At 54.5% G+C, this 20,937-nt stretch overlaps 1 pseudogene; it reads right to left on the bottom strand.

Annotated features, from left to right (window-relative positions):
* Positions 1 to 1,658: 1,658 nt before the first annotated feature.
* On the bottom strand, positions 1,659 to 19,468 carry LOC129470044 (TBC1 domain family member 3G-like; annotated as a pseudogene).
* Between the last annotated feature and the right edge of the window lie 1,469 nt (positions 19,469 to 20,937).

Raw genomic sequence — 20,937 nt, 5'->3', positions numbered from 1 at the left:
GTATTAATCATAAAATAAAATTTCTACATGAAACATTCAGCCATTGTAGACCATTTCTGTCTGTGCAGACTCATCTTTTTTTTTTTTTTTTTTTTTTTTTTTGAGATGGAGTCTCGCTCTCTCACCCAGGCTGGAGTGCAGTGGCGCAATCTCGGCTCACTGCAAGCTCCGCCTCCCGCGGTCACGCCATTCTCCTGCCTCAGCTTCTCCGAGTAGCTGGGACTACAGGCGCCCGCCAGCACACCCGGCTAATTTTTTGTATTTTGAGTAGAGACGGGGTTTCACCGTGGTCTCGATCTCCTGACCTCGTGATCCACCCACCTCGGCCTCCCAAAGTGCTGGGATTACAAGCGTGAGCCGCCGCGCCCGGCCTGTGCAGACTCATCTTTTCCTGTGTTTTGCAAAGCCCAGCTAGAGCAAGCAAGTTCTTCCCAACGGGTTTTTCCCAACTCTGGTTGCTTGGCTGGCTGGGCTTCCTCTATAAACCCCCTTCCTTTCCCCTAGGCAGGGCCCGGTGTCCCCATCCTGCAGAGTTGAGCTCATGAGGGCATCTGACCAGGAGTAGCTATTCCTGGTGCTATTGTCATTGTCCTGTTTGATGTGTGAACACGGCTGCTGGCTCTGCAGAGATTTGGCAGGTAGCAAGGAGGTTTCTTTTGAAAACTTCCTTTGGAAGTCAGACTTGGTGAGGATCTTACGCCCACTTTTTCCTAGCTCTGCGGTGTCAGGCAAAGTCTCAGTTTCTGCAAATTGGGGTTAAGAATTCATACCTCACAGCAGTCTTTTGATAAATAAATAAGATCTTAAGTGTCAATTATTCCACTAGAAATTGCACAATTACTTTGGTCTTCATCCTGGAGGTCCACTGACAAGGCTCATGCAAACCTGTGGCCCTGTTCATAAAGTGTTTTGATTCATACTTTCAAATGGCCTCAGGAAGACCTTTTATAAAGTAAAAATGTTAGGCAGCCGCATGAGATCCATCGACCCAGTGAGGCTGTTTTACTGGATATAAGAGGTTTGACCCAGCACTTTGGGGGGCCGAGACAGGCAGATCACTTGAGGCCAGGAGCTGGAGACCTGCCTGGCCAACATGGAGAAACCCCATCTCTATTAAAAATACCAAAAATATTGCCTGGGCCTGGTGGCACATGCCTGTAATCCCAGCTACTTGGGAGACTAAGGCACAAGAATGGCTTGAACCCAGGAGTCAGAGGTTGCGGTGAGCCAAGTCGAGATGGCGCCACTACACTCCAGCCTGGGCAACAGAGTGAGACTGTCTCAGGGAAAAAAAAAGAGTGAGGGGAGGGTTTGAAAAAATAGTAGCATGTAGTTATGTTTCTACAATATTTGATATATATAAGGATTTACCAAGCTCTTGCATCAGCTGCTATCCCCTACAGCAGTTGCTGTAGGAAAAAAACATCAAGTTCTGAGCTCCTACTGTTTGCCAGGCATATTCTGAGATGATCACGCTTAAATCTCAGAGTTACCCTGCAGAGTAGTCAGAGTATCACTGCCTGACAGATGAAGAAGCTGAGGCTTACAGCAGTTAAATGACTTACCCTAGGCCACACAGATAATGAGTGGGAGAGCCCAGGTCTGTCTGTGAGGTATGATGAAATTAGCATAAACCCTCCACATTGGCGCCACTTGCATAAATTAACATATATTCTCTCACAGAAAGTATTTTATTGAGCATAACGTTTTATATCTTTTACCATTTAACATTAGTTGTGGATCTTCCCATATCACATAAATATGCCTCACTCTTTTTGGATAATATGATTACTATTAAATGGATTTACTATCTATTCTGAGAGTGAGGTTCCTCCTCTGTGCATTAACAGTGTGGCATTGATGCCACTTGCATAAATTAACATATATTCTCTCACAGAAAGTATTTTATTGAGCATAACATTTTATATCTTTTACCATTTAACATTAGTTGTGGATCTTCCCATGTCACATAAATATGCCTCATTCTTTCTGAACAATATGATTACTATTAAATGGATTTACTATCTATTCTGTCTAACAGTCAAGTTCCTCCTCTGTGCATTAACAATGGCATTGACGCCTGCTTTGCAGGGCGCTGGGAGGGGAGAGGGAGGTGTATGCTGGAGAGCTCCCCACGGGCAAGGCCTGGCTCTGCGTCACTCACTGTCAGATCCTCAGAGCCCGGGGCTGGCCCGGCACGTGGCCACCATTCCCTAAGAGTTGGATTTGATCCGTCAGTGCTGAAGGCAGGGGATAAAGCTTAGACAGACCCTCTGTGTCCTGTCTTCTTCATCTGCAGCTTACTCATCCTTGCCCCTTTCACATGCACCCGGCAGAGCAAGCGTTCACTGAGCTTGAACAAAATTCAAGCTACAGCAGCTGATGGATATCGAGGCCTAGATTCACTGTCAAAGTGTTTCTCAAAGAGTGTTCTCCGGAACACCATGGAAAACTCGTTTACTGTATAAATTTGAAAATCCCTGCCCACAGGTCTATCCTTGTGTATGAGCCATCGGCTCATCAGGTGTGTGTTTGCTGGACCATGTGGAGGAAGCTGAAGAGACATGAGCTGAAGGCAGAGAGGGAGTCCCAGGTGGGATCTTAGGACAGGTATGAGAAGTTAGGCAAAAATGGGATAATTCTAACCTTCATAACCTTAGATAATAGTTCACATTATTATTTAGTTAATAGGATTTAGTTAATATGATTGTACCCACTTCTTAATTTTTTTTTAAGAGATAAAGTCTCACGCTGTCACCCAGGCTGGAGTGCGGTGGTGCAATGATGGCTCACTGCTTCCTGGAACTCGTGGGCTCCAGCAATCCTCCTGCCTCAGCCTCCTGACTAGGTGGGACTATAGGCACACGCCACCGTGCCTGACTAATTTCTTTGACTTTTCTCTAGAGACTGGGTCCACCCATGTTTCCCAGGCTGGTCTCAGACTTCTAGACTCAAGTGAACCTGAACCTCCCGCCTCGACCTCTCAAATTGCTGGGATTACAGGTGTGAGCCACCACACCCGGCCTGAATTTCTTATGTGCCATGCTACTACAAAACGTCATTATGAGGGGCAGCAGGATGGAAGGTGTAGGAGGACGCTGTAGTGCCTTTACAATATTTCTGTATATCTAAAATCATTTCAACAGGAAACATTTATTTCAAAATGTGAAGGTGGTTCTCGTTCCATGAGTTTAAAGTACAAAGGCAGGCTCATGGTGTTGTCAAAACCTTCACGTTTTGAAATAAATGTTTCCTGTTGAAATGATTTTAGATATACAGAAATATTGTAAAGGCACTACAGTGTCCTCCCCTACACCTTCCATCCTGCTTCCCCTAATAATGACGTTTTGTAGTAGCATCGCACGTAAGAAATTCAGGCCGGGTGTGGTGGCTCACACCTGTAATCCCAGCAATTTGAGAGGTCGAGGCGGGAGGTTCAGGTTCACTTGAGTCTAGAAGTCTGAGACCAGCCTGGGAAACATGGGTGGACCCTGTCTCCAGAGAAAAGTCAAAGAAATTAGCCAGGCACGGTGGCGTGTGCCTATAGTCCCACCTAGTCAGGAGGCTGAGGCAGGAGGATTGCTGCAGCCCATGAGTTCCAGGAAGCAGTGAGCCATGATTGCACCACCGCACTCCAGCCTGGGTGACAGAGTGAGACTTTATCTCTTAAAAAAAATTGAGAAATGTAACATGAGTACAATCCTATTAACTAAATAATAAGGCCCTGAGGTGGGAGTGCACTGCTCCTCGTCCCTCGCTGGGAAGGAGGCGTCCTGGTCGGAATCAGTGCTGGGTGCACTGCAGGGCCCGGAAGTCCATGCCCACGTTGTTCAGTTTGGCGAAAGCCAATCTCACTCCCTCGGCAGTGTTCAGCCTGCCAGCAGGTGGCCAGCTGGTCCTCCTGGGATATGGCATGGACCCAGTAGCTCTGTTCGAAATCACAATGGACCCCTATATCCAGGTCTGTCGGGAGACAGGGCATGGAGTTCCACTGCAGGAGTCTCCAGGAACCCTGAGGTCCTCTCTGAGCCAGGGCCGGGCTGGGCACACCCCGAGTGCCCACAGGATAGGTGTCTTCCCGGACAGCCCCACCAGGACAGGGTGTGGAAGAACGAGGTGCCCCTGGCAGGGAAGCTGGCCAAATGGGCCGCTGGAACCGGGCTGGTGGGCCTGGAGAGGCCTGCCTGTCCCCCTTGCAGAGGGTCTTCCCGCCACGTGAAGCCGGCACAGGCCTGGGTGCCGAGGACCCTTGCTCGGCTTTGGCTGAAAGGAAAACAGACGTGGTCAGCGTCTCCAGGGAGCCCATGCAGGCCTTTCCGGGCTGGGCCTCACCTGCCTGCGTCTCTGTAGTCCTCGGGGTCTCTGTGTGGCCCCCGTGGCCTGACACTGAGGACAAGCCTGTAGTCTGCTGATCCCAGAGGGAGGGGTGTGTGCTGCCTGGCGTGGGGAAGCTGTCGTGGCATGGCGGGTGGCTCCTGGGACTGCCCCCAGGGTTGGGACTGGCTGTGGGTTTCCTGCCACACACATTCGTCCCAGGGCTGTTGGGCCTGGGATACGGCCCCCAGTCAGAACTCGGGTGGGAGGGTCCTTGGATGTCACCCAGCCCCTTGCCACCTCACATGGGGACCCGTCTCTGCAGTGGGTTTTTGGGCCCGGACGTGGGTCACCCTCTGCCCTCCTGGGCTGCCCAGTCCACGCCAGGACTGACTCTTCCCACATCGGGCTGAATTCTTGGCTCTGGCTCTGGGCCCGGGGTCCCGCCTGTGCCCTCTCCCTGAATGCTCTGGGGGTCAGGGACCCCCAATTCCCTTGTCTCCCTGGCTCAAGGCTTGTTGTCCTGGCAACCTTGGAGGAGCGTGCAGGAGTGAGGGGCCTCTGCTGCTCTCTGAGGCTGTGGGTGCTTGCAGGGAGAGGCGGGGTCTCCCACAAATGGGTCTGGCTCCTCTAGTAACTTTGAGGGCCCTGTGAGGGGGAGAGCGAGACACCGTGGAAAGTGGGGGGGGCTTGAGGGAGGGTCTTGCTCACATCCCCCTCCTGCGTGCACAACACGTCCAGTACACAGGCACTGAGCGCCTGCCCTGAGGACCGGTGGGCCTCCTGTACTTTCTTAGAGTCCAGGAGGAAGAGGAGGAAGAAAAGGTGAAGAGGAAGGCCCAGGTAGTAGGGTTGCAGGTCCCGGGCACTCCCCCACTGTTGACTGCCCCAGAGGGTGACATGGGAGGGGACACGGCACTGGAGCCCACCTGGGGGTGGCAGGTCCGCTTGCTCCCTCCGTCGTTCGTTCACAGAGGCCCTGAGGTGCTTGAGCACCGTGTCATCATCCCTGGCCCAGTGACGGCAGAACTGGCTCGCGATGCATGCGCACAGGCCGGAACTGGTCTCACTGAGGCGCTCTAGGGACAGGGTGGACATCAGGCCAGGAGAGTTCCCTGGGAGGGGGCCAGCCCGTACCCCATGGCCACTTCAGCCTCTCACTGGGTGGTGCTGGATCCCTTTGTGGCCACCCCAGGGGCCCAGATGTGCACAGGAGGCTGTGACTGGGGGGCGACCTGGACAGGGAAGTGCCCGCCACACTCCTGACTTTCATCTGGGTCATGTGGGGGATGGGCTCGCTGTCACAGTGCCCTTCCCGGCCCACCTGGCCAGACCTCCCTCTGAGCCAGAACAGGGGATCGTGAGGACAGTGTGAGGAAGCTGCCCTCGGGCCAGTCGGGGTCTGACCCCGGGGCTCCCCAGGCCCCATTAGGCACACGTAGACTTACTCTGCCGCACCTCGAACGCAATGCTGGTCATGTGCATCCGTGCTTGTTTTCCTTGTAGCAGGTAAACGTCCCACAGGCGCAGGGTCAGCCCGAGAGAGATCTGTGGAGACAGCAGGCGTGGGAGAACCTGGCCCTTCCAGGTTGGGGCTGGTGGCTCGAGCTGTGCCCATTGGGGTTTCAGTCCCCAGAGTCAGTGGCCTTCCCCATGAGCGTCACCTGGGCCCTCCAGGACACTGGGTCAGGCAAGGTCTTGCAGCTCCTCATGGGGGGCACTCATATGAGTGGAGATGTGGCTCCTGGAGAGAGGGGCTTGCCCAGCGCTTGAGGCTTCCCTGAGCCCTCTCAAGTCGGGTCCTGGCCCGGTCTGCCCATGAGGCTGGGCCTGAGCCCCAGCCATTGCCCTGGGATGACCCCTCTTGGGCACAGGGTTTTGCTTGAGTGTCCTTCAGGGGCCCACCTGAGACTCCTGTGGGCTGGGGGTGAGCCAGACTGCCGGACTGAGGAAGCAGGGCACTGCAGGGCAACGAGGGTCCCTGAGCCAGGGTCTCCCTATGCCACCTTACCTTCATTAAAGTCCGGAGAAGCCAGCCTAACGAGAGATGCTTCCCGCATATACCAGCGTCTATGTCCTGGTCCTGATGGGAGCAACAGAGGTGCTCAGGCCACTGGGCTGCCCTAAAAACCTCCCTCTTCCAGGGCCTCTGAAGAACCTATGCCTAGTGCAGAACACTGGGCAGTGTCCGGGGCTCCCCGCGACACCGTCCCCTTCCCACACTCTCGGTGGACACACTGCCCTTTGCCCTGCTCTGCGGGAGCTGGGGCGCCATCCCTGTGCCTCTGTCTCCTCCAGGGCAGGAAAGGAAACCAACTCCCAGCCCATGGAGGACCCGGCATCCCAGGTCAGGCCCTGGCTGGGACTCAGCCAGTCACCAGCCGCACGAGGGGCTCCAGCCCCCCTGCTCCTCCAGCCCCACGGGATGCAGGGCCTCTGGGGAAGAGCCGAAGGGACCATAAACTCACCAGATGCCACATGGTCTTGGGTTGTGACGTGGGTACCACATGCTCCTGATGGTCTTGGAGCCCCTGGACTGTCCCGCCATTTGGGCTGTGGAATCCTGAGAAGCCCCCAGCCCATCATGAAATCAGAGCCTTCCCCCAAGATGTAGAGCCATCAGCTGCAAGAGCTGGGCAGCTTGAGAGGCCCCCGAACCCGAAGGCTTCCCACCCTCCCATCTGGTGACCCCACCTTGCGGCCTTTACCCTGGGGAGGTGGGGCGGGAACATCCCCTGGAGCCTGGCTGGAGGTTCCCCTGGAGGCCTCCTGGGCCAGGGTGCAGAAGGGGCAAGCCTGACTTTGAGGCCACAACAGGGCAGCCAGAACAGTGTGGGTACTGGGCTTCCTGGTCATCTCCTGGAAGTGGGGTCGGGCCAGGGGACACGGGATGGGAAGATGCTGCCACCTGGGCTTGGTCGGCCCATTCGTGCGCACCAAGGGCAGCGGGAGCCCGGGCAGCTGGAGGGCAGGAGGACTCTCAGGGAGGGGAGAGTCGGCTGCACAGAATCAGGGCCGGAGGCCGTGGCTCCGGGACACAGAGGGTGGCCACGGGGAGGATGAGATGCCCTCTGCTGATGGGGTTGAAAGGTGTCTGACTTGGGCTGTGGGGGGCCAGCTGCGGACTCCTGTGGGACCCTCAGCAGAGACGTCCTAAAGGCTCCCAACGAGCCGGCGACACAAGGAGGGTGCCTTGGCTGAAAGCCGAGATCACCTGGCCACGGTGGCCGTCCCCGGGTCTGGCTGCGTGAGGCCCCAGGGGCAGCTGTTCACCTACCCTGCAGGGAGTGCCTCTCACTGGCCAGCAGCTGCACCAGTGCCCAGAATGCGTCCTCCTCAGGCAGATACAGGAGGAACAAGGCGGCGGCGTGGCTCAGGTTCCCGCGGTAGCCCACATTCTGCAAGAGCCAGAGTCACCATGGAAGGACATCAGCTGGGAGGGCTGAGGTCACCTGGGAGGACTCATGTCATTGGAGAGGGCAGAGGTGACTGGACAGGCTTCCTCTGAAGAAGAGGCTTCCTCAGGATGCAAAATCATTTCATGACAAGAGCCAAGTCCATCAGGCACTTCAGCACCTTGTCCAAAATGTCTCCTGAGACCACCATCCTGCGTGTGACGCTGCCAAGCTCCCAGGCTTTGGGGCAGCCCCAGGAGGAGGGCGTCATTTCTTGTTCTCAGAAGTGGTGGTCAGGCCCAGGTGACACCAGGAGTCCAGGCCCCAACTCCTTTGTGTCTCAGCTTGACCCCTTGAGACCACCCCCTTGCTTGGAGGCTTATGCCAGCGGGGAGCTGGAATCCTACCTCCTATAAGCTGGTGGGTCACAAATACCAACTTTAAAAGAAGCAACGACACCCCCACCAGACACCCACTCCTGTGAATATGGAAATACGGCCCGGGAACCTCACTGCCGGGAATACTCACCGGGTTATACTCCGCATATGCCAGGAGTACGTAGAAGAGTTCCCGCTGCCTAGGAAACAGAGAAAGGGGGCTATGGTTTGGTTTCTGCAGATGCTGTTAGTTTCACTTTGTCTACAAATCCTAACAACAAATCCCATTTCACGTTCAGATGATTCGCCAGAAAAGCAGTGAGCTCTTCAGGGCCTGAGACTGTTGAAGAAATGTTTCAGTAAAAGCCACATCTGTGACATGCAGATAGCCCAGTTGTACAGTGAGTTGACCGATCCTTTTCACTCTGAATGATTTTTTTTTTTCAGTTTGCACACAGGCCAGTTCAGTCTCTGGGTGTACAGTTCCTCCACAGTTCCAAACCAATGTGCGGAGTCTCCCGGCCACCGCTCCAGCCCCTCCTGGAGTGACTCCTTCATCCTCCAAGTCTCCAGAGTGGCCCCTACGCACCCAGCCTCTCCCCGATTCGTCAGCCCCTGGCCACCCAGACTGCTTCTCAGTCCCTGTGGCTTGGCCTTTTCCAGAATGGCCTAGGAATGGGAATGCTACTGTGGTAGCTTATTGGGTCTGGCTTCTTTCCCTTAGCAAAATGCATCTAGGATCCACCCACGTCCGTGCGGGCATCACTGGCTCGTTCCCTTTTCTCGCTGGGTCTTCCGTTTGAAGGGAGGACCAGCCTTGCTCTCCCCATGCCCGTGTTGAAGGCCGTCCCCGAAGGCTCGGTGTGTGAGTGACGGTGAATCAAGCAGTGAACCTGGCATGCAGGTTTCATGTGGATGTCAGTTTCCAAATCAGCGGGTTCAATATCTGTGACACCTTGGGGACACTTGGTTCAAATCCATTGAGCTTTCTGAGCCACTGCCCAACTGGCTGCCAACGTGGCTTTGCTGTGTCATGTTCCCAGCAGACCTGGATGAGAGTTTCCAGGACCCATAATTCTCCCAGCGTTTGGTGCTGTCAGTGTTGTCTGGGTAGGCTCATGGGCCCTCCATCCTGCCACCCTCCCGTAGGTCCTACCACGGGTCCCCGTGGGTCAGGGAGAGCACCTTTCACCATTGTGCATGATTTTCTTTGCTGTCTTCTGTCTCCTCAGGATCCTCCTGGGTTCCGGCCCCACATGTTCCAGCCTGGCCCAGGGCTTGGAACCAGGGAGGTGCTCGGTTCATGGTGCCTGCTGCTCCCTGGGCCAGGAGAGCTCTTGGTGGCTCTGTCATCCCTCCTGGGTGACCCTGGCTTCTGCTCCGGGGAAGTGCCCATCCCTCTCATTCACCCCATCTCCGCTGGGACCCTGTGGCTCCCGTAGGCTTACTTGGCTCCATATCGACGCCTGAAGGAGACATGGTCCTGGAGAGTCCTGCTAACATCCTGGTCGATCTGATCGATGTGTTCAGATGACCTCTTGCCCTTCTTCTTCATGAGCTGTAGGGCAGGGCCAAGAGGAGGAAGCAGCCTCAGAACACATGGAAGACTCCCTGCCTAAATGGCAGTCAGCCCACAGTCAGCACTTCGGGAAGGAAGGAAAGAAGGAAGGTTTCCTTCTGCAGAAAGCTGCTTTTTGGCTTGTTATTGAAGCCAGGGAGGGTCACAGAGCCGAGTTTGTCTGTGGTGACTATGCCACCGTCCATGCCCAGGATGTGCATCTGACCATCCTCCCCCATGCCCCCCAGGGTGGGTTTGATGTTCCCTCCAGCTGGAGACCTGGGCCCCTGACACGGCCTGTCCCGTTTGTTGTGCTCTGGCTGAGTGTACCTTGTATTTGCCGGGGTTTTTTGATTTGATTTCCTGAATGTTCAGGAGGACTGACCATGCCCGGCCCCGGATGTCCCTGGGAATCCCCTTGTATGTGCGATCTACGAGCTGTGGGCAGAAAACAGTCTGGTGTTACAGGCCACGGGGTGACCCCAGTGAGGACCAGAGCCCGGGGATTCTGGGAATTGTTGGTTTTGGCCCCATGATTCCTCAGTAGAGGTGAGATCGAGCTGGGACAGGGTCTCCCTTCCCAGGACTGAAAGAGTGGATGGATACTCAGAGTCAAAACTCTGATCTGAACCTTTTTCTTCCTTCGGGTCACCAGGGTCACCTAGCCTTCAGCTCCAGGTGGTCCCAGCCCTAGATTCAGATTCCCTCCCAGCAAGGTGACGCTTGCACGAATAGGCAGGCAATCTGGCGACCAGGCCTGCAGTCCTCTGGGCGAGGACAGTGTGCCATGCGCCCTCTGAGAGGCTGATGGTGCCAGGCCACAGCCATGGGTGCCTGTCCCCTGTCTCTGCAGAGAGTGCTTCTGGGGGCCTCTCCCTCCACACATTACCTTTTCGCTGTTCTTGTACGTCTCCCATTTGCCCAGCATCTCCAGCCACTTGCTGTTTCTCCTTGTCTCGCGCCGAATTTGCTGTCAAATGAGGAATGTTGGAGTTAGTGGAGCTGCTGGGCTTCCCAGAGCTGCCCGTGGATGCTGGGTCTTGGGCTCTGGAGCCCTGGTGGAACCCAGCTGGAAGGAGCCAGGGAAGGGCAGACCCTAAGGGCTGACAGCCTTTGAGCAAATGAGCACCAGTGGGCTGGCTTTGGGACCCCGGGATGTGCCATCCTCAGGCCACAGACACACCAGTCTTAGGTCCCAGCCTCTAGGTGGGGTCCCGACACAAGCGGGAGGCCACCCCCAAGCCAGGACTGTGGTTCTCACTTTGGAATTTTATCAAACTGCCAAAGTTAAATCAACCTGGGGTCAGGTCTCTGCTGCCCCTCCCAGTGACAGTGTTGCCCTCACCCGCCACCGCCCAGGCCAGCTGCCTCCTCTGCCTCACTGCCCACCCGCCCAGTCCCTACGTCCCTGGACCAGCCCCTCCATGCATCAGGCTCTTACCTTTGCCTCCCGCGCAGTCAGAGGAGGCAGCTCCCTCACTCTGTAAGGCAACCCAGGCAGCGCTGAGGACCTGCACAGGGCCTGGAGCCGCCCCAGCCCGGGAGCCAACCCCCAGAAAGGACTGGCTCTGTCCCTACCCAGCTCAGGGCTCAGCCCGGGAGAAGGCACAGGGAAGGGAGGACAAGCGCCTTCCTGTGGGGCTGACTCCCAGGAGGGCCAGGACCTGGGAGAAGAAGGAGTGCAGGGACAGCCTGGCCAGGGTTACCGGGGCCCCTGGCGTGGGGGGTGGTCAGGCTGCACAATGGGGCTGCCCATCCTGGACTCGAGGTGGTGCTTTCTGCTGGAGCTGAGAAAGGTCAGCCCTGAGATGGGATGGGGGCCGCCCAGGGTGGGCGACCGGGCCCTGCCAGGAATCCCTCAGGGATCGACCATATCACCCCGCCAGGGTCAAGGGAGGCTGCCCTGAGACCTGCCCGGTGTACTCTGGGTGCACCAGGGGCCCATCCCACTTGACAGCCCCAAGGCTCTTGCAGGCTCTGACCTCCCAGCATCCACCTGCCTCTCCCTGCATCTGAGCCACACACTCTGCGTTTCAGAAGTGGCACGGCTCATCAGCTCCCTCCCACCCTACGTCCCCCGGGATCCGCTGTCTCTCCATCCTCTGATCCCTGAAGGATGGGCTCCAGGCTGGGCTCCTCTTACCTGGCCCCAGATCCCTTCCCAGCACCAGACTCAGGGTCTTCAGTCACAAGCCCTGCTGCCTCCCCGGCCTCACCCTGAGATGCCCAGAGCAGGGCCCTGCCCATCTTCTCCCCCATTCTCTTAGGTCCAAAGCCCCCACTGTCCCCACACCTTTCCCCCTTCCCCATGGGGACAGTGAGGGCTGTAACTCTAGGGAAATGGGGGAGGACAGGGGCAGATGGGCCCTGAGAGACCTGCTGGACAACAGCCCCGAGGCTGGGCCAGGTGTCTCCTCACCCTGTGGCCACAACCCTTGGATCTCACTGGGGTTGTCTCCTGGTAGACAGGGCCAGACCCTCGGGCTGCCCCGCTCCTCTTATGCTGACTTGCCGCCAGAACTGCTGAGAGCCCAGGGGCCTGACCTAGCCCAGTCTCCATTCCCACCGGCTCCCTAGATGGGCCTTGCACCTCTGGCCTAACAACAACCTCGGGTTGGACCTGCAGGGGAGCCAGGGGGGACTTCTGACCCTGGAAAGGAGGTTGACCCGAGCTGGCGAGACATGTCCTGTGTCAGAATGGCCTTTCTAAAAGCAAACCCATCCCTGAGCTGAGACAGATGCTTTAGGGGTGAGGGGAGCACAGAGGACTCACTGCACAATCCCAAACGGATCCACATGTTCGAACATTCCGATAGGCACAGGCCCCTTGTCCTCTGGCAGCCCGGCTCGGTGCCCCTGTAACCCAGAGGGAGCCTTGGTGAGGGGTCCAAGGTAAAGGGTGCAAGGGCCTGGGGGTATTGGCCACCCATCCCTGCCCTGTGCTCCTAGGGAACCCAGGACCCTTTGACCAGGGCGCACTGGAAGAGGCTTCCCTCCAAGAAGCAGACCGAACTGTACCTTTTCATATTTCCTGATGATGTCCTTTCGCTCCTGCGCCCACCGACTCTCCACGTCCTCCCCCACTTTCATCCTGTGAGACAAAATTGGATAAAGGTTACACTGTACCCGACAGCTTCGGAGAACACCTGAACCGCTCCCACCGGGCTCCCAGATGCTGGTTGGTGGTGTAACCTTCATTCAACCACTGCACTCTGGTAAGAAGGGGCCAAACCCCGTGGCCCACACCTCCATGGGTCTCTGCAGTCTGAAGCCGCAAGCAGGGGTGAGCATCTTCCCAAGGACTCGAGAAGAGTGGGACCTGGACAGAGAATCCCGTTTTCCCTTTATGCCATGAAATGGGCACATACCTTCCCCGGCAGGTTGAATGGTGTCCACTTGCCAAGGGTGAAGGGCCTGTGATGGGCTATTCCGGGGTTGTGGATGCGAACTGGGGTCAGGCACCAGAGGTCTCTGTACGATTGGCCTCCTGGGATACTCAGGGCCACAGAGATGCTCAGTTTCCTATGGGGAACAAGATCTCTCCTGACTGCTCCGTTCTACCTCGCTCATCACTTGGGCTACCGTGGCCCTTCAGTCTAACCAGTGAAGCTGCATTAGGAATAACGCCATTTGAGCGGGAGTGTGTTTGGTTTTGGGGATGAGGGATGAAAATGATCTACTGTCTCCAAAGCAGCCACTGTGCTCATGGAAACCACATCTCTCGGGGAGGGACTGTGGACTCCACCATTCTGAGCTGTCCCTATAGGAGGGGGCTTCATTTTCCTGGGTCACTGATGAAGAACAGTGGGTCCTTACTCCTGGAGAACGTCTAGATGGACCGTCCCTCCTGAGAATACTCAGGGCAAAAGGAAAGCGAGGCCAGACAGAATAAGAAATACTTGGGGAGAAGCCCAGTGCCTGGACCCCTTCGAACACAAGGAAAGATAGGCTCCCCTCAGCCAGCCCTCCAGGGCTCCTTCACTTTCCACAACTGCCCAAGGGCAGAAGGCTCCCCACGCCACTCCCAGACAAGGGACCGTGTGTGTCCAGTGGTCCCACAGTGACCATCAGGACCCAGCTTAGGCCCCAGGTGTGTTCTGAGGGCCCTTCCCTCCTCCCCACCCACAGTGGATCCATCCCAGTGTCTCTACCAGGGCCAGGCTCTGCCCCATCGGGATTGGAAATCTGGGCAGATTTGGGATCTCGAGCAGGGAGGTCACAGGGTTGAGGCCTGAAGTCTAGCACGGCACACAGCAGGGCTGAGAGCAAAACCCAGGGTCACGTCTGGATTTTCGGGCTGGTTACCGCCTCTCTGACCCCAGACGTCTCACCTGTCGAATGGGTACATTCGGGAACAGCACCCACTCTACGAAGCCACCGTGAGGACGAAAGAGAAAATCATCTATACAGGCAGTGTAGAACGGGCTCCCTGTGAGTGCTCAGGGATGACCCTCCTCCTCAGTAGCTGCCCAGAGGCCAACACCGCCCATACCATAGCCACTGTCCCCAAGTCAGCCTGGAGGGAAGAGAACAGGTCACACTCACCTGATTCTGATCAATCAGCTGGCCTGGGTTATGTATGCCTCTCAGGGAGAAAACCACCTCAGGGAGAAAACCAGAAAACTGCTGCTCACAAACACCACTGCCTGTGAGTAACTGCCGTAGAACACAGAGGCAGGCCGGACAGCGGATAGGTGCTAAGCACCAGGGGCATTCTGAGGTCATGGCACGCATCACAATGGGGCCTTGCCCGGGTCAGCAGGGCCCAGAGTCAGGGTCCTCCGCTGCCTGAGGCGTCAACATGCCTGCCTGCAATGTGTTTGTGCACATGCGTGCACACGCGTACGTGGGTAAACACGTCTGTGCACGTGTGTGTTGCTTCTCTGGCCAGGGCCGGCTGCCCCACTCATGTGTGCACCCAGTTCCTCATCACTGTCACCCCCGAGGCCCAGGGCCGGCATCAGAGCATCCGTGGGTGCTCCCTAACCTCAGCCCTCCCCGCCCAGGGTGGTCCTGGGATACACATAGGGGTGGAGGGAAGTGACTGCTGCTGTTGGATCTCAGAATACAAATGCTAATACTATTACCTAATGGTCTTTTGAGCGTCTCTGATGGTATCGCTTTTTCATTTCTGACATTTTAACTGCGTATTTCTCTCCATGACCCTTGGCTATTCTAGCTAGAGGATCCTGTGGGGGAAGTGCCAGGCACACAGTAGGGGTTCACTCTTCTAGACATGTTATCTAAAACCTGGCTCATCTGTCCTTCCACCCAGGGCCTAGGGCATGCCAAATTCCAGGGGCCAGAAAGAGCTTGGGATAAAATGAATCTTCAAGGGGAGGGCTTTGACCTGGGCTGAGTCTGCCTGTGCCATCCAACTGGAGTCTCAAGTCCTGAGGCAGGACGTCCAGATGCCCCAGTGCAGGGCCCTCCTGATCAACACCTGCTCCCGTGTACTCATTAGCAACCTCACCCGCCCTACTCTCAAAGCACGCTTGGCTCTCGTATCCAGGAGCTCTGCATCTGTAGATTCAGCAACAGCAGATGGAAAATATTCAGAAAATAAATTGGATGGTTATGTTTCTATCGAACATGTGCAGACTTTGTTCTTGTCATCATTCCCTAAAGAATACAGTATCACAACCATTTATGTAGCATCTGCATTGTATTACATATCATAAATAATCTAGTAATGGTCTAATGTATACGGGAGGATGTGCATAGCTTATAAGTAAGTACTATGCCATGTTGTATCAGAGACTTGAGCATCCATGGATTTTGGCATTCCCGGGGACCCTAGAACTAATTCTCCGTGGATACCAAGGGATGACTGTATATACTCACTCAGGAAGGCTTCTCATTGGAGGAAGGGCCCGGTTCAGGACAGACACGGACATCATCCCTGGACTACTGTCCATCCATCCACTCATCCATTGGCACGACCCTCTAGGACTGTCCCGATGACAGCCCTAGCAAGTGGAGACAAGAAAAAAGACTGGCTCAAAAGGTACAGCTTTTTGTGGTCTTGGAAGATGTTGCACCAGTATGAGAATAGTGGGTCAGTTTTCTCCAGGATCCAGAAAGCATATCAGGCAGGCTCGGGGAGAGGAAAGGAGCCCGGCCTCTCCAGCAGCCAACAGGCCTGCGGTAGGATGGGGCTGGGGCTGGGGCTGGCCCTGTTTATCACTTGGGCCTCATGAGGGGAAAAGAAAGAACAGGGGGCAGAGGAGGAGCATGGGGGCAGCTGGTTGCCTAAGGAGAAGGGTCTCAGGGAAGGGGTATTCGTTTGTTTTCACACTGCTGTAAAGAAATACTCGAGACTAGGTAATCGATAAAGGAAAGAGGTTTAATTGACTCCCAGTTCAGGGAACTTACAATCATGGCAGAAGGCGAAGGGGAAGCAGGCACCTTCTCCACAAGGTGGCAGGAGGGAGTGAGTGGAGAACCAGGAAGTGCCACACTTTCAAACCATCAGCTCTCCCGAGAACTCCCTCACTATCGGGGAGCAGCAGAGGGGAAACTCTCCCCAGATCCCATCCCCTCCCACCAGGTTCCTCCCTTGACACAGGAGGATTACAATTCCAGATGAGATTTGGGTGGGGACACAGAGCCCAACCTGTAACGGTCTCAGTGTATCTTGCAGCTCCCCCGGCGCTGAGGCTGACTGCAGATCTGCTGGCCCTGCTCTACAGCACGCGGGGACTCTGCCTGTGTGCCCCCATCTGCTCTTCCTGGGGGTGGTGGCTGCTTTCTCGAGAGGAGGGTGGATCTGCTCTCCTGCCCACCCCTCTCCGGGGCCTTTTGAAGCCCTGGCCACGACCTCCCAGGGTAAGGCCAAGACACCGGGTTCCTTGCCCTTCTTGCTGCTTGGGTGACAATCCTGGGGTCATCCATAGGCCCCATCACTGTTCCTGCTTCTAAATGGAGAGTATTTTGGCCCATCTTCCTGGCGGAGTCCGGGGCCTCATCCCTGTTGTTTATTCTATCTCGGTAAAGCCAGGTGAAGACATCTGGGCAAGGAGATAGTAGAGTGGCCCCCAGGAAGGGTGGGTGGAGCGCGCTGGCCTTCAAGCTTGCCTGGACCACGGTGGGAGGGGCAAGGTTACCAGGAAGCAGGGCTGTCACGGCTAAAATCAGGAGGCGGTAATAATGCTGGTGGGGGGACAGAGCTGTGTGGTTGGCTTGGGGTGGGGCATGAGAGCCAAGGTTTGTCAGCACGCAGAGGGGTGGCTGACTCACGGACTAGCGGCTGTGGAACCCAGTGGTTGCCCTTAGCTCCTGGATCCTGGGAGACTTCTGGAGCCTGGGTATGGGGCAGACAGGGGTAGGGGTGGGAGAGGAGGCCCTGCATGGCAGGGTGCAGGGTAGGAAGCCAGCCAGGGGCCAGTTTGCATTGGCGGCTCCCATCCCCATCCCCACCCCCAAGCCCACCCCACCCCCACCCGGCTGCAGAGACGGGCCTGGGCTGCTGTCCTCTGCTTTGGCCTCAGCAGATCACAGGATGGAAGCTGGCAGCCCACTTCCTGTGGGCACACCACTCGAGCCAGCTGCGACCTGCAGTTTCTGCTTCCTGGAGTGTGGGGCGCCCACTCAGGAGAGCATGGCACACCCCACACCCCTCATTTCGAGGATGCTGGGAGGTGGGGACCAAGGTCCTTCAGCCTTGTGCTGCGCTATGAAAGGTAGCCTAGGAGTCCTGTGTCCGCCCATCCACGTGGGGCCCCAGGAGCCTGAACAGTGGCAGGCAGAGAGATGAGGAGGGAGAGAGAAGAGGAAAAGAAGGAGAGAGAAAGAGAGATGGGGAGAAGGGAGTGAGACAGAGAGAGAGAGGAAGAGAGATAAGGAGAGAGACAGAGGAGGCTGAGAGGAAAAGGAGGAGAGAGATAGGGAGAGAGATGCAAAAGGCAGAGAGAGAGACAGGGAGAGAAGGGCATGAGTAGGAGGTCGGGTCACTCTCGATCCCAGTTCCCAGTGAAAACCGTAGGCCGCCATCACCTAACTACGCATGCAATAAAGTCTTCTGCCTCCTGCTTACAGCCCGAGAACCCCTTCTCCGAGAGAATAAAATCTTTGACCATTGCCCTTTCTCACCGGAGTTTGCTTGTGTCTTCTGATGAACTGTGATGTCTCACCTATCGCCTTCCTGGGCTCAAGGATCCATGAAAAGCCGACGCCTCTTTTGGGGAGGCTCTGCAGTGCCTTCATCTCACTAGGCTCCCCAGGAAGCTTGCGAACTTGGCTTGAGCCCTAAGCAGCCGAGTATGTGCCGGGCCTCTGCTTCTCTCTTTCAGTAAGAGGGAGAACCAAGAAAGAGATTGAAGCATGGTCTGCAGAGAAGGCACTTGTGCAAACACCAGGAGAATGAAGGGCCTGAGTTGTCTTCATTTCTCCTAAAAACACGCATTTCCTCCGAGGCCACCCTAGTGATGGCATGAAGCACAGTGTGTGTGTGTGTGTGTGTGTGTGTGTGTGTGTGTGTGTGTGTGTGCAGGTATATGCATGTGTATGTATGTATGTACGTGTGTGTGTGCAGGTATATACATGTGAATGGATTTATGTATGTGCATCTGTGTGCATGTGTGTGTGCAAGTATATGCATGTGTATGCATGTGCATGTGTGTGTGTGTGTGTCTGTGTGTGTACGTGTGTGCAGGTATATGCTTGTGTACGTATGTGCATGTGTGTGTGTGTGTGTGCCTGTGTGTGTGTGTGTGCAAGTATATGCATGTGTATGTATGTGCATGTGTGTGTGTGTGTGTGTGTCTGTGTGTGTGTGTGTGCAGGTATATGCCTGTGTATGTATGTGCGTGTGTGTGTGCAGGTATATACACGTGAATGTATTTATGTGCATGTGTTCAAGTATATGCATGTGTATGTATGTGCATGTGTGTTTGTGAGTGTGTGTTGCAGGGCTTTACAGTGGACAGGATGTGGGAGGGCAGCTGCAGCTCCAAGCTGCAAGTCTTTCTGATAGAATGGTTAAGATTCCCTGGACCACAGAAAGAGTGTTTTCATTTGCACCTATTTTTATTAGCATTTAAACCTGTATTCTTTGTAGCATGTAAAGCTTAAGTTGCTTAACTATTCTTAGAAACATTTACACCAGCGGTCCCCAAACTTTTTGGCACCAGAGAGCAGTTTTCTTGAAGACAACTCTTCCATGGACCTGGGAGAAGGGGAAGGGATGATGCAGAGATGGTTCAAGCCCGTTACATTTATTGTGTGCTTTATTTCTATTATTATTTCACTGTAATATATAATGAAATAATTACACGACTCACCATAATATAGACTCAGTGGGAGCCCTGAGCTTGTTTTCCTGCGACTACATGGTCCCATCAGGAGGTGATGGGAGACAGTCACAGATCATCAGGCATTAGGTTCTCATAAGGAGCACGCAATCTAGATCCCTGGCATGCGCAGTTCACAGTTGGGTTCTATGAGAATGTAACGGCACCACTCCTCTGACAGGTGGCAGAGCTCATGCGGTAATGCGAGGGATGGGGAGCAGCTGTTTCTACAGATGAAGCTTTGCTCACTGGCTGGCTGCTCACCTCCTGCTGTGGAGCCTGGTTCCTAACAGGTGGGGACCCCTGATTTACCCAGTAAGATAAACACATTATTATGTCAGTTGAAATTATTCACCCTGCACCACCCAAAATTATCGTGCATACCTCACCCACCCAAGGGTCCAGTAGTGCACGTTGGGAGCTGTAGACAGTAAGCCTGGAGCTCCACTGAGCACTCCATCTCTCCACCATCTGTGGGCTAACAGGCTGTGTTAGCTTCCTAGGGCTGGTTTACAGTACCACAGACTGGGCACCTTCAACAACACAATGTTACCGTCTCGCAGTACTGGAGGCCATGGGTCCAAGATCAAGGTGTCAGCAGGGTGGGTATTTGTTTTCCACTGGACTGTTGATACATTCTTAGAAGGTTTTTGGTTGCTGTTTAGGTTAATTTCTCTTCCTTTCTGCAATTGTTCTCTTTCAGTACTCCCTGATATTTTTCTTCTTGAAGAAGTAGCTAGGTAATTTTGTATTTTAAAATTCTTCCCCTCACCCCAAGAACTTCTGCCTTTATAATTGTTTATCTCTTCATTTTTATTTTATACATGATATGTGGCTGATTATATTGTTTCTGTCTGTACAGATGGAGAGTTAAGGAATAAAGAGGACAGACAGACTAGATTACCTGAAACACTGAAATGCTGTGATTTGTCCGAAGTCATACATGCATTATCTGACCAGACATATGTGCTTTTTCTCTAGAAGTATTTTGTCATTTTGAATAAAATAGGTCTTCTGAATCTACCTTAATGAAGTTGACAACTTTCAGAGGTTTTCAGTGGTGAAGAGAAACTTGGACAAGGAGATAGCTTGCACAAACAGAAAAAGCCTCATCTCTTCGGGATTCCTTTAATGCCAGTGGTCATCACCAGGAGCAGATTAGCCACCTTTTACCCGGGCTGGGACCTCCACCTTCTCCTCTACAGGTGTATCACCTTAGAAATCTTCTGCATCTCACTGTCACCCAACACATTTTTTCCTTCCAAGCCTCTGCAGTCTCAGGAGTTTGTCTGTATTTTTCTTTTTATAACGTACCTTGCTAACCTAGCCAGCCTGGATCTCATAGGAGATTAACGGAAATAGTCCCAACATTGGGCCTTTCCTGTGCCCCTGTCTTCCTGCTGTATCCTGGCAAAATGCCAGCCCAATCCACAGTCTGTTGTTCTACTTCTGTATCTGAGGGCTAAAGAAAAAGCACCTAGTCATGGAGATTAACCCTGTTTTAAAGTAACTATTACGTATTTTCAGCCTCATCTGAGTACTCAGCCTTGCCTGATGCCTTTTGCTGGCCCAGCCCTGTTTAGTTCTCTCATGCTCTTCAACATCTTTAGCAAATCTTCTCCTTCCCCGTCTTGACCTTCCTGTCTCTTCACCTGATACAGAGGTTCTTAGCTTCTACTTCATCGAGAATTTTAAGGTTTTGCTCTCTTCTATAAATTGACCTATAGAGTATCCTTCTTTACCCCTTTCCTATGGTTTTCAGGGGATGGAATATTTGTCCGGAGAAGGCCAATACATCCATCGGACACGTGTCTCTATCCCCACTTGCTACGTAAGTATTTGACTTCAGCCATCCGGTACACTGGCCCTGTCTCTGGTTTACACCTGCTGTCTCTGTGTCAGCACTCATTTCCGCTTTAGTCCATTGACTTCTTCCCTCACAACACTACTGAACTTGTCAATAGGCACATCAGTGATCTCCTGCATGCCAAGTCTCATGGACA

Source organism: Symphalangus syndactylus, chromosome 20 (assembly GCF_028878055.3).
Source record: "Symphalangus syndactylus isolate Jambi chromosome 20, NHGRI_mSymSyn1-v2.1_pri, whole genome shotgun sequence".
Lineage (NCBI taxonomy): Eukaryota > Metazoa > Chordata > Mammalia > Primates > Hylobatidae > Symphalangus > Symphalangus syndactylus.
The sequence above is the reverse complement of the archived record's forward strand: the minus strand, read 5'-3'. Positions and strand labels throughout refer to the sequence as shown.